This window comes from Carassius gibelio, chromosome A3, assembly GCF_023724105.1.
Source record: "Carassius gibelio isolate Cgi1373 ecotype wild population from Czech Republic chromosome A3, carGib1.2-hapl.c, whole genome shotgun sequence".
NCBI lineage: Eukaryota > Metazoa > Chordata > Actinopteri > Cypriniformes > Cyprinidae > Carassius > Carassius gibelio.
In genome coordinates this window covers 1,146,782-1,159,855 of record NC_068373.1, presented here as the reverse complement: position 1 = coordinate 1,159,855, position 13,074 = coordinate 1,146,782, and the positions used below count along the sequence as shown (strand labels likewise).

Here is a 13,074-nt window from a genome sequence, read left to right as displayed (position 1 = left end):
AGTGTTTGGATGGGAGACCCCCTGGTAATACCAGGTGCTCTAATATTATTGGAAATTTATTACTAATTATATAATAATCTTAAAAAAAAGAGCCAATGCCCGATCTCTTAATCTTAGCAGGTATTGGCCTGGTTAGTGCTTGGATGGGAGACCGCCTGGGAATACCAGGTGCTGTAAGCTTTTGGGTTTTCATTCCTACTTATATAATGTATGGGCGATTTGATTTGCTGATCTTTAAATAGTCCTCTCTTTGCAGTATCCTTCCCTTGCGACCGTAACAACCTGGCTATGCCTGATCTCGTCTGCTCTCGGAAGCTAAGCAGGTTTGGTCCTGTATAATGTACCGGCGATTAGATTGGCTGATCTTTAAATAGCTCTCTCTTTGCAGCAGTCTTCGCTTATGGCCATACCACCCTGGCTATGCCAGATCATGTCTGAGCTCGGAAGCTAAGCAGGTTTGGGCCTGGTTAGTAATTGGATGGGAGACCCCCTGGTAATACCAGTTGCTTTAAGATTTTTGGAAATTTTTCACAAATTATATAATAATCTTGCAAGAAAAAAAGAAAGGAGTCAATGCCCCATATCTGAATCTTAGCAGGTATGGGCCTGGTTAGTAATTGGATGGGAGACACTGTGGTAATACCAGTTGCTTTAAGATTTTTGGAAATTTTTCACAAATTATATAATAATCTTGAAAAAAAAAAAAAAAAGTCAATGCCCGATCTCTGAATAATAGCAGGTTTTGCCTGGTTAGTACTTGGATGGAAGACGGCCGGGAAATACCAGTTGCTGTAATATTTTTGGCAATTTTTACTAATTACATAATAATCTTGCAAAAAAAAAAAAAAAAAAAAAGAGTAAATGCCCAATCTTTGAATCTTAGGAGGTATGGACCTGTTTAGTGCTTGGATGGGAGACCGCCTCGGAATACCATTTGCTGTAATATTTTTGGAAATTTGTACTAATTATATAATTATCTTGAAACAAAAAGAGTCAATGCCCGATCTCTTAATCTTAGCAGGTATTGGCCTGGTTAGTGCTTGGATGGGAGACCGCCTGGGAATACCAGGTGCTTTAAGCTTTAGGGTTTTCTTTCCTACTTATATAATGTACCGGTGATTAGATTGACTGATCTTTAAATAGCTCTCTCTTTGCAGCAGTCTTCGCTTATGGCCATACCACCCTGGCTATGCCAGATCATGTCTGAGCTCGGAAGCTAAGCAGGTTTGGGCCTGGTTAGTAATTGGATGGGAGACCCCCTGGTAATACCAGTTGCTTTAAGATTTTTGTAAATTTTTCACAAATTATATAATAATCTTGAAAAAAAAAAAAGAGTCAATGCCCATTCTTTGAATCTTAGCAGTTATGGACCTGTGTAGTGTTTGGATGGGAGACCCCCTGGTAATACCAGGTGCTCTAATATTATTGGAAATTTATTACTAATTATATAATAATCTTAAAAAAAAGAGCCAATGCCCGATCTCTTAATCTTAGCAGGTATTGGCCTGGTTAGTGCTTGGATGGGAGACCGCCTCGGAATACCAGGTGCTGTAAGCTTTTGGGTTTTCATTCCTACTTATATAATGTATGGGCGATTTGATTGGCTGATCTTTAAATAGTCCTCTCTTTGCAGTATCCTTCGCTTGCGACCGTAACAACCTGGCTATGCCTGATCTCGTCTGCTCTCGGAAGCTAAGCAGGTTTGGTCCTGTATAATGTACCGGCGATTAGATTGACTGATCTTTAAATAGCTCTCTCTTTGCAGCAGTCTTCGCTTATGGCCATACCACCCTGGCTATGCCAGATCATGTCTGAGCTCGGAAGCTAAGCAGGTTTGGGCCTGGTTAGTAATTGGATGGGAGACCCCCTGGTAATACCAGTTGCTTTAAGATTTTTGTAAATTTTTCACAAATTATATAATAATCTTGAAAAAAAAAAGAGTCAATGCCCATTCTTTCAATCTTAGCAGTCATGGACCTGTGTAGTGTTTGGATGGGAGACCCCCTGGTAATACCAGGTGCTCTAATATTATTGGAAATGTATTACTAATTATATAATAATCTTAAAAAATAGAGCCAATGCCCGATCTCTTAATCTTAGCAGGTATTGGCCTGGTTAGTGCTTGGATGGGAGACCGCCTCGGAATACCAGGTGCTGTAAGCTTTTGGATTTTCATTCCTACTTATATAATGTATGGGCGATTTGATTGGCTGATCTTTAAATAGTCCTCTCTTTGCAGTATCCTTCGCTTGCGACCGTAACAACCTGGCTATGCCTGATCTCGTCTGCTCTCGGAAGCTAAGCAGGTTTGGTCCTGTATAATGTACCGGCGATTAGATTGGCTGATCTTTAAATAGCTCTCTCTCTGCAGCAGTCTTCGCTTATGGCCATTCCACCCTGGCTATGCCAGATCATGTCTGAGCTCGGAAGCTAAGCAGGTTTCGGCCTGGTTAGTAATTGGATGGGAGACCCCCTGGTAATACCAGTTGCTTTAAGATTTTTGTAAATTTTTCACAAATTATATAATAATCTTGAAAAAAAAAGAGTCAATGCCCATTCTTTGAATCTTAGCAGTCATGGACCTGTGTAGTGTTTGGATGGGAGACCCCCTGGTAATACCAGGTGCTCTAATATTATTGGAAATTTATTACTAATTATATAATAATCTTAAAAAAAAAGAGCCAATGCCCGATCTCTTAATCTTAGCAGGTATTGGCCTGGTTAGTGCTTGGATGGGAGACCGCCTCGGAATACCAGGTGCTGTAAGCTTTTGGGTTTTCATTCCTACTTATATAATGTATGGGCGATTTGATTGGCTGATCTTTAAATAGTCCTCTCTTTGCAGTATCCTTCGCTTGCGACCGTAACAACCTGGCTATGCCTGATCTCGTCTGCTCTCGGAAGCTAAGCAGGTTTGGTCCTGTATAATGTACCGGCGATTAGATTGGCTGATCTTTAAATAGCTCTCTCTCTGCAGCAGTCTTCGCTTATGGCCATTCCACCCTGGCTATGCCAGATCATGTCTGAGCTCGGAAGCTAAGCAGGTTTCGGCCTGGTTAGTAATTGGATGGGAGACCCCCTGGTAATACCAGTTGCTTTAAGATTTTTGGAAATTTTTCACAAATTATATAATAATCTTGCAAGAAAAAAAGAAAGGAGTCAATGCCCCATATCTGAATCTTAGCAGGTATGGGCCTGGTTAGTAATTGGATGGGAGACACTGTGGTAATACCAGTTGCTTTAAGATTTTTGGAAATTTTTCACAAATTATATAATAATCTTGAAAAAAAAAAAAAAGTCAATGCCCGATCTCTGAATAATAGCAGGTTTTGCCTGGTTAGTACTTGGATGGAAGACGGCCGGGAAATACCAGTTGCTGTAATATTTTTGGCAATTTTTACTAATTACATAATAATCTTGCAAAAAAAAAAAAAAAAAAAGAGTAAATGCCCAATCTTTGAATCTTAGGAGGTATGGACCTGTTTAGTGCTTGGATGGGAGACCGCCTCGGAATACCATTTGCTGTAATATTTTTGGAAATTTGTACTAATTATATAATTATCTTGAAACAAAAAGAGTCAATGCCCAATCTTTGAATCTTAGCAGCTATGGACCTGTTTAGTGTTTGGATGGGAGACCGCCTCGGAAAACCAGGTGCTCTAATATTATTGGAAATTTATTACTAATTATATAATAATCTTAAAAAAAAAAAAAAAAAAAAAAAAAAAAAAAGAGTCAATGCCCGATCTCTTAATCTTAGCAGGTATTGGCCTGGTTAGTGCTTGGATGGGAGACCGCCTGGGAATACCAGGTGCTTTAAGCTTTAGGGTTTTCTTTCCTACTTATATAATGTACCGGCGATTAGATTGGCTGATCTTTAAATAGCTCTCTCTTTGCAGCAGTCTTCACTTATGGCCATACCACCCTGGCTATGCCAGATCATGTCTGAGCTCGAAAGCTAAGCAGGTTTGGGCCTGGTTAGTAATTGGATGGGAGACCCCCTGGTAATACCAGTTGCTTTAAGATTTTTGTAAATTTTTCACAAATTATATAATAATCTTGAAAAAAAAAAGAGTCAATGCCCATTCTTTGAATCTTAGCAGTCATGGACCTGTGTAGTGTTTGGATGGGAGACCCCCTGGTAATACCAGGTGCTCTAATATTATTGGAAATTTATTACTAATTATATAATAATCTTAAAAAAAGAGCCAATGCCTGATCTCTTAATCTTAGCAGGTATTGGCCTGGTTAGTGCTTGGATGGGAGACCGCCTGGGAATACCAGGTGCTTTAAGCTTTTGGGTTTTCATTCCTACTTATATAATGTATGGGCGATTTGATTGGCTGATCTTTAAATAGTCCTCTCTTTGCAGTATCCTTCGCTTGCGACCGTAACAACCTGGCTATGCCTGATCTCGTCTGCTCTCGGAAGCTAAGCAGGTTTGGTCCTGTATAATGTACCGGTGATTAGATTGACTGATCTTTAAATAGCTCTCTCTTTGCAGCAGTCTTCGCTTATGGCCATACCACCCTGGCTATGCCAGATCATGTCTGAGCTCGGAAGCTAAGCAGGTTTGGGCCTGGTTAGTAATTGGATGGGAGACCCCCTGGTAATACCAGTTGCTTTAAGATTTTTGTAAATTTTTCACAAATTATATAATAATCTTGAAAAAAAAAAAAGAGTCAATGCCCATTCTTTGAATCTTAGCAGTTATGGACCTGTGTAGTGTTTGGATGGGAGACCCCCTGGTAATACCAGGTGCTCTAATATTATTGGAAATTTATTACTAATTATATAATAATCTTAAAAAAAAGAGCCAATGCCCGATCTCTTAGTCTTAGCAGGTATTGGCCTGGTTAGTGCTTGGATGGGAGACCGCCTCGGAATACCAGGTGCTGTAAGCTTTTGGGTTTTCATTCCTACTTATATAATGTATGGGCGATTTGATTGGCTGATCTTTAAATAGTCCTCTCTTTGCAGTATCCTTCGCTTGCGACCGTAACAACCTGGCTATGCCTGATCTCGTCTGCTCTCGGAAGCTAAGCAGGTTTGGTCCTGTATAATGTACCGGCGATTAGATTGACTGATCTTTAAATAGCTCTCTCTTTGCAGCAGTCTTCGCTTATGGCCATACCACCCTGGCTATGCCAGATCATGTCTGAGCTCGGAAGCTAAGCAGGTTTGGGCCTGGTTAGTAATTGGATGGGAGACCCCCTGGTAATACCAGTTGCTTTAAGATTTTTGTAAATTTTTCACAAATTATATAATAATCTTGAAAAAAAAAAGAGTCAATGCCCATTCTTTCAATCTTAGCAGTCATGGACCTGTGTAGTGTTTGGATGGGAGACCCCCTGGTAATACCAGGTGCTCTAATATTATTGGAAATTTATTACTAATTATATAATAATCTTAAAAAATAGAGCCAATGCCCGATCTCTTAATCTTAGCAGGTATTGGCCTGGTTAGTGCTTGGATGGGAGACCGCCTCGGAATACCAGGTGCTGTAAGCTTTTGGATTTTCATTCCTACTTATATAATGTATGGGCGATTTGATTGGCTGATCTTTAAATAGTCCTCTCTTTGCAGTATCCTTCGCTTGCGACCGTAACAACCTGGCTATGCCTGATCTCGTCTGCTCTCGGAAGCTAAGCAGGTTTGGTCCTGTATAATGTACCGGCGATTAGATTGGCTGATCTTTAAATAGCTCTCTCTCTGCAGCAGTCTTCGCTTATGGCCATTCCACCCTGGCTATGCCAGATCATGTCTGAGCTCGGAAGCTAAGCAGGTTTCGGCCTGGTTAGTAATTGGATGGGAGACCCCCTGGTAATACCAGTTGCTTTAAGATTTTTGTAAATTTTTCACAAATTATATAATAATCTTGAAAAAAAAAGAGTCAATGCCCATTCTTTGAATCTTAGCAGTCATGGACCTGTGTAGTGTTTGGATGGGAGACCCCCTGGTAATACCAGGTGCTCTAATATTATTGGAAATTTATTACTAATTATATAATAATCTTAAAAAAAAAGAGCCAATGCCCGATCTCTTAATCTTAGCAGGTATTGGCCTGGTTAGTGCTTGGATGGGAGACCGCCTCGGAATACCAGGTGCTGTAAGCTTTTGGGTTTTCATTCCTACTTATATAATGTATGGGCGATTTGATTGGCTGATCTTTAAATAGTCCTCTCTTTGCAGTATCCTTCGCTTGCTACCGTAACAACCTGGCTATGCCTGATCTCGTCTGCTCTCGGAAGCTAAGCAGGTTTGGTCCTGTATAATGTACCGGCGATTAGATTGGCTGATCTTTAAATAGCTCTCTCTCTGCAGCAGTCTTCGCTTATGGCCATTCCACCCTGGCTATGCCAGATCATGTCTGAGCTCGGAAGCTAAGCAGGTTTCGGCCTGGTTAGTAATTGGATGGGAGACCCCCTGGTAATACCAGTTGCTTTAAGATTTTTGGAAATTTTTCACAAATTATATAATAATCTTGCAAGAAAAAAAGAAAGGAGTCAATGCCCCATATCTGAATCTTAGCAGGTATGGGCCTGGTTAGTAATTGGATGGGAGACACTGTGGTAATACCAGTTGCTTTAAGATTTTTGGAAATTTTTCACAAATTATATAATAATCTTGAAAAAAAAAAAAAAGTCAATGCCCGATCTCTGAATAATAGCAGGTTTTGCCTGGTTAGTACTTGGATGGAAGACGGCCGGGAAATACCAGTTGCTGTAATATTTTTGGCAATTTTTACTAATTACATAATAATCTTGCAAAAAAAAAAAAAAAAAAAAAGAGTAAATGCCCAATCTTTGAATCTTAGGAGGTATGGACTTGTTTAGTGCTTGGATGGGAGACCGCCTCGGAATACCATTTGCTGTAATATTTTTGGAAATTTGTACTAATTATATAATTATCTTGAAACAAAAAGAGTCAATGCCCAATCTTTGAATCTTAGCAGCTATGGACCTGTTTAGTGTTTGGATGGGAGACCGCCTCGGAAAACCAGGTGCTCTAATATTATTGGAAATTTATTACTAATTATATAATAATCTTAAAAAAAAAAAAAAAAAAAAAAAAAAAAGAGTCAATGCCCGATCTCTTAATCTTAGCAGGTATTGGCCTGGTTAGTGCTTGGATGGGAGACCGCCTGGGAATACCAGGTGCTTTAAGCTTTAGGGTTTTCTTTCCTACTTATATAATGTACCGGCGATTAGATTGGCTGATCTTTAAATAGCTCTCTCTTTGCAGCAGTCTTCGCTTATGGCCATACCACCCTGGCTATGCCAGATCATGTCTGAGCTCGAAAGCTAAGCAGGTTTGGGCCTGGTTAGTAATTGGATGGGAGACCCCCTGGTAATACCAGTTGCTTTAAGATTTTTGTACATTTTTCACAAATTATATAATAATCTTGAAAAAAAAAGAGTCAATGCCCATTCTTTGAATCTTAGCAGTCATGGACCTGTGTAGTGTTTGGATGGGAGACCCCCTGGTAATACCAGGTGCTCTAATATTATTGGAAATTTATTACTAATTATATAATAATCTTAAAAAAAGAGCCAATGCCCGATCTCTTAATCTTAGCAGGTATTGGCCTGGTTAGTGCTTGGATGGGAGACCGCCTGGGAATACCAGGTGCTTTAAGCTTTAGGGTTTTCTTTCCTACTTATATAATGTACCGGCGATTTGATTGGCTGATCTTTAAATAGTCCTCTCTTTGCAGTATCCTTCGCTTGCGACCGTAACAACCTGGCTATGCCTGATCTCGTCTGCTCTCGGAAGCTAAGCAGGTTTGGTCCTGTATAATGTACCGGCGATTAGATTGGCTGATCTTTAAATAGCTCTCTCTCTGCAGCAGTCTTCGCTTATGGCCATTCCACCCTGGCTATGCCAGATCATGTCTGAGCTCGGAAGCTAAGCAGGTTTCGGCATGGTTAGTAATTGGATGGGAGACCCCCTGGTAATACCAGTTGCTTTAAGATTTTTGTAAATTTTTCACAAATTATATAATAATCTTGAAAAAAAAAGAGTCAATGCCCATTCTTTGAATCTTAGCAGTCATGGACCTGTGTAGTGTTTGGATGGGAGACCCCCTGGTAATACCAGGTGCTCTAATATTATTGGAAATTTATTACTAATTATATAATAATCTTAAAAAAAAAAGAGCCAATGCCCGATCTCTTAATCTTAGCAGGTATTGGCCTTTTTAGTGCTTGGATGGGAGACCGCCTCGGAATACCAGGTGCTGTAAGCTTTTGGGTTTTCATTCCTACTTATATAATGTATGGGCGATTTGATTGGCTGATCTTTAAATAGTCCTCTCTTTGCAGTATCCTTCGCTTGCGACCGTAACAACCTGGCTATGCCTGATCTCGTCTGCTCTCGGAAGCTAAGCAGGTTTGGTCCTGTATAATGTACCGGCGATTAGATTGGCTGATCTTTAAATAGCTCTCTCTCTGCAGCAGTCTTCGATTATGGCCATTCCACCCTGGCTATGCCAGATCATGTCTGAGCTCGGAAGCTAAGCAGGTTTCGGCCTGGTTAGTAATTGGATGGGAGACCCCCTGGTAATACCATTTGCTTTAAGATTTTTGGAAATTTTTCACAAATTATATAATAATCTTGCAAGAAAAAAAGAAAGGAGTCAATGCCCCATATCTGAATCTTAGCAGGTATGAGCCTGGTTAGTAATTGGATGGGAGACACTGTGGTAATACCAGTTGCTTTAAGATTTTTGGAAATTTTTCACAAATTATATAATAATCTTGAAAAAAAAAAAAAAAGTCAATGCCTGATCTCTGAATAATAGCAGGTTTTGCCTGGTTAGTACTTGGATGGAAGACGGCCGGGAAATACCAGTTGCTGTAATATTTTTGGCAATTTTTACTAATTACATAATAATCTTGCAAAAAAAAAAAAAAAAAAAAAATAGAGTAAATGCCCAATCTTTGAATCTTAGGAGGTATGGACCTGTTTAGTGCTTGGATGGGAGACCGCCTCGGAAAACCAGGTGCTCTAATATTATTGGAAATGTATTACTAATTATATAATAATGTTAAAAAAAAAGAGTCAATGCCCGATCTCTTAATCTTAGCAGGTATGGGCCTGGTTAGTAATTGGATGGGAGACCCCCTGGTAATACCAGTTGCTTTAAGATTTTTGTAAATTTTTCACAAATTATATAATAATCTTGAAAAAATAAAAAGAGTCAATGCCCATTCTTTGAATCTTAGCAGTCATGGACCTGTTTAGTGTCTGGATGGGAGACCGCCTCGGAATACCAGGTGCTCTAATATTATTGGAAATTTATTACTAATTATATAATAATCTTAAAAAAAAAAAAAAAAAAAAAAAAGAGTCAATGCCCGATCTCTTAATCTTAGCAGGTATTGGCCTGGTTAGTGCTTGGATGGGAGACCGCCTGGGAATACCAGGTGCTTTAAGCTTTAGGGTTTTCTTTCCTACTTATATAATGTACCGGCGATTAGATTGACTGATCTTTAAATAGCTCTCTCTTTGCAGCAGTCTTCGCTTATGGCCATACCACCCTGGCTATGCCAGATCATGTCTGAGCTCGGAAGCTAAGCAGGTTTGGGCCTGGTTAGTAATTGGATGGGAGACCCCCTGGTAATACCAGGTGCTCTAATATTATTGGAAATTTATTACTAATTATATAATAATCTTAAAAAAAAGAGCCAATGCCCGATCTCTTAATCTTAGCAGGTATTGGCCTGGTTAGTGCTTGGATGGGAGACCGCCTCGGAATACCAGGTGCTGTAAGCTTTTGGGTTTTCATTCCTACTTATATAATGTATGGGCGATTTGATTGGCTGATCTTTAAATAGTCCTCTCTTTGCAGTATCCTTCGCTTGCGACCGTAACAACCTGGCTATGCCTGATCTCGTCTGCTCTCGGAAGCTAAGCAGGTTTGGTCCTGTATAATGTACCGGCGATTAGATTGACTGATCTTTAAATAGCTCTCTCTTTGCAGCAGTCTTCGCTTATGGCCAAACCACCCTGGCTATGCCAGATCATGTCTGAGCTCGGAAGCTAAGCAGGTTTGGGCCTGGTTAGTAATTGGATGGGAGACCCCCTGGTAATACCAGTTGCTTTAAGATTTTTGTAAATTTTTCACAAATTATATAATAATCTTGAAAAAAAAAAAAAGAGTCAATGCCCATTCTTTGAATCTTAGCAGTTATGGACCTGTGTAGTGTTTGGATGGGAGACCCCCTGGTAATACCAGGTGCTCTAATATTATTGGAAATTTATTACTAATTATATAATAATCTTAAAAAAAAGAGCCAATGCCCGATCTCTTAATCTTAGCAGGTATTGGCCTGGTTAGTGCTTGGATGGGAGACCGCCTCGGAATACCAGGTGCTGTAAGCTTTTGGGTTTTCATTCCTACTTATATAATGTATGGGCGATTTGATTGGCTGATCTTTAAATAGTCCTCTCTTTGCAGTATCCTTCGCTTGCGACCGTAACAACCTGGCTATGCCTGATCTCGTCTGCTCTCGGAAGCTAAGCAGGTTTGGTCCTGTATAATGTACCGGCGATTAGATTGACTGATCTTTAAATAGCTCTCTCTTTGCAGCAGTCTTCGCTTATGGCCATACCACCCTGGCTATGCCAGATCATGTCTGAGCTCGGAAGCTAAGCAGGTTTGGGCCTGGTTAGTAATTGGATGGGAGACCCCCTGGTAATACCAGTTGCTTTAAGATTTTTGTAAATTTTTCACAAATTATATAATAATCTTGAAAAAAAAAAAGAGTCAATGCCCATTCTTTCAATCTTAGCAGTCATGGACCTGTGTAGTGTTTGGATGGGAGACCCCCTGGTAATACCAGGTGCTCTAATATTATTGGAAATGTATTACTAATTATATAATAATCTTAAAAAATGGAGCCAATGCCCGATCTCTTAATCTTAGCAGGTATTGGCCTGGTTAGTGCTTGGATGGGAGACCGCCTCGGAATACCAGGTGCTGTAAGCTTTTGGATTTTCATTCCTACTTATATAATGTATGGGCGATTTGATTGGCTGATCTTTAAATAGTCCTCTCTTTGCAGTATCCTTCGCTTGCGACCGTAACAACCTGGCTATGCCTGATCTCGTCTGCTCTCGGAAGCTAAGCAGGTTTGGTCCTGTATAATGTACCGGCGATTAGATTGGCTGATCTTTAAATAGCTCTCTCTCTGCAGCAGTCTTCGCTTATGGCCATTCCACCCTGGCTATGCCAGATCATGTCTGAGCTCGGAAGCTAAGCAGGTTTCGGCCTGGTTAGTAATTGGATGGGAGACCCCCTGGTAATACCAGTTGCTTTAAGATTTTTGTAAATTTTTCACAAATTATATAATAATCTTGAAAAAAAAAGAGTCAATGCCCATTCTTTGAATCTTAGCAGTCATGGACCTGTGTAGTGTTTGGATGGGAGACCCCCTGGTAATACCAGGTGCTCTAATATTATTGGAAATTTATTACTAATTATATAATAATCTTAAAAAAAAAGAGCCAATGCCCGATCTCTTAATCTTAGCAGGTATTGGCCTGGTTAGTGCTTGGATGGGAGACCGCCTCGGAATACCAGGTGCTGTAAGCTTTTGGGTTTTCATTCCTACTTATATAATGTATGGGCGATTTGATTGGCTGATCTTTAAATAGTCCTCTCTTTGCAGTATCCTTCGCTTGCGACCGTAACAACCTGGCTATGCCTGATCTCGTCTGCTCTCGGAAGCTAAGCAGGTTTGGTCCTGTATAATGTACTGGCGATTAGATTGGCTGATCTTTAAATAGCTCTCTCTCTGCAGCAGTCTTCGCTTATGGCCATTCCACCCTGGCTATGCCAGATCATGTCTGAGCTCGGAAGCTAAGCAGGTTTCGGCCTGGTTAGTAATTGGATGGGAGACCCCCTGGTAATACCAGTTGCTTTAAGATATTTGGAATTTTTTCACAAATTATATAATAATCTTGCAAGAAAAAAAGAAAGGAGTCAATGCCCCATATCTGAATCTTAGCAGGTATGGGCCTGGTTAGTAATTGGATGGGAGACACTGTGGTAATACCAGTTGCTTTAAGATTTTTGGAAATTTTTCACAAATTATATAATAATCTTGAAAAAAAAAAAAAAAGTCAATGCCCAATCTCTGAATAATAGCAGGTTTTGCCTGGTTAGTACTTGGATGGAAGACGGCCGGGAAATACCAGTTGCTGTAATATTTTTGGCAATTTTTACTAATTACATAATAATCTTGCAAAAAAAAAAAAAAAAAAAAGAGTAAATGCCCAATCTTTGAATCTTAGGAGCTATGGACCTGTTTAGTGCTTGGATGGGAGACCGCCTCGGAATACCATTTGCTGTAATATTTTTGGAAATTTGTACTAATTATATAATTATCTTGAAACAAAAAGAGTCAATGCCCAATCTTTGAATCTTAGCAGCTATGGACCTGTTTAGTGTTTGGATGGCAGACCGCCTCGGAAAACCAGGTGCTCTAATATTATTGGAAATTTATTACTAATTATATAATAATCTTAAAAAAAAAAAAAAAAAAAAAAAAAAAGAGTCAATGCCCGATCTCTTAATCTTAGCAGGTATTGGCCTGGTTAGTGCTTGGATGGGAGACCGCCTGGGAATACCAGGTGCTTTAAGCTTTAGGGTTTTCTTTCCTACTTATATAATGTACCGGCGATTAGATTGGCTGATCTTTAAATAGCTCTCTCTTTGCAGCAGTCTTCGCTTATGGCCATACCACCCTGGCTATGCCAGATCATGTCTGAGCTCGAAAGCTAAGCAGGTTTGGGCCTGGTTAGTAATTGGATGGGAGACCCCCTGGTAATACCAGTTGCTTTAAGATTTTTGTAAATTTTTCACAAATTATATAATAATCTTGAAAAAAAAAAGAGTCAATGCCCATTCTTTGAATCTTAGCAGTCATGGACCTGTGTAGTGTTTGGATGGGAGACCCCCTGGTAATACCAGGTGCTCTAATATTATTGGAAATTTATTACTAATTATATAATAATCTTAAAAAAAGAGCCAATGCCTGATCTCTTAATCTTAGCAGGTATTGGCCT

The 13,074-nt window shown here is 39.8% G+C and overlaps 11 pseudogenes; all 11 read left to right on the top strand.

Moving 5' to 3' along the window:
• Nucleotides 1-396: 396 nt before the first annotated feature.
• LOC127966072 (uncharacterized) lies at nucleotides 397-515 on the top strand (annotated as a pseudogene).
• A 650-nt stretch (nucleotides 516-1,165) lies between these two features.
• On the top strand, nucleotides 1,166-1,284 carry LOC127966070 (uncharacterized; annotated as a pseudogene).
• A 489-nt stretch (nucleotides 1,285-1,773) lies between these two features.
• On the top strand, nucleotides 1,774-1,892 carry LOC127966064 (uncharacterized; annotated as a pseudogene).
• Nucleotides 1,893-3,907: 2,015 nt separating this feature from the next.
• On the top strand, nucleotides 3,908-4,026 carry LOC127961688 (uncharacterized; annotated as a pseudogene).
• A 486-nt stretch (nucleotides 4,027-4,512) lies between these two features.
• LOC127966060 (uncharacterized) lies at nucleotides 4,513-4,631 on the top strand (annotated as a pseudogene).
• A 489-nt stretch (nucleotides 4,632-5,120) lies between these two features.
• LOC127966046 (uncharacterized) lies at nucleotides 5,121-5,239 on the top strand (annotated as a pseudogene).
• Nucleotides 5,240-7,253: 2,014 nt separating this feature from the next.
• Nucleotides 7,254-7,372, top strand: LOC127962045 (uncharacterized; annotated as a pseudogene).
• A 2,152-nt stretch (nucleotides 7,373-9,524) lies between these two features.
• LOC127960813 (uncharacterized) lies at nucleotides 9,525-9,643 on the top strand (annotated as a pseudogene).
• A 350-nt stretch (nucleotides 9,644-9,993) lies between these two features.
• On the top strand, nucleotides 9,994-10,112 carry LOC127961676 (uncharacterized; annotated as a pseudogene).
• A 490-nt stretch (nucleotides 10,113-10,602) lies between these two features.
• Nucleotides 10,603-10,721, top strand: LOC127966039 (uncharacterized; annotated as a pseudogene).
• Nucleotides 10,722-12,735: 2,014 nt separating this feature from the next.
• On the top strand, nucleotides 12,736-12,854 carry LOC127962042 (uncharacterized; annotated as a pseudogene).
• Nucleotides 12,855-13,074: the final 220 nt, after the last annotated feature.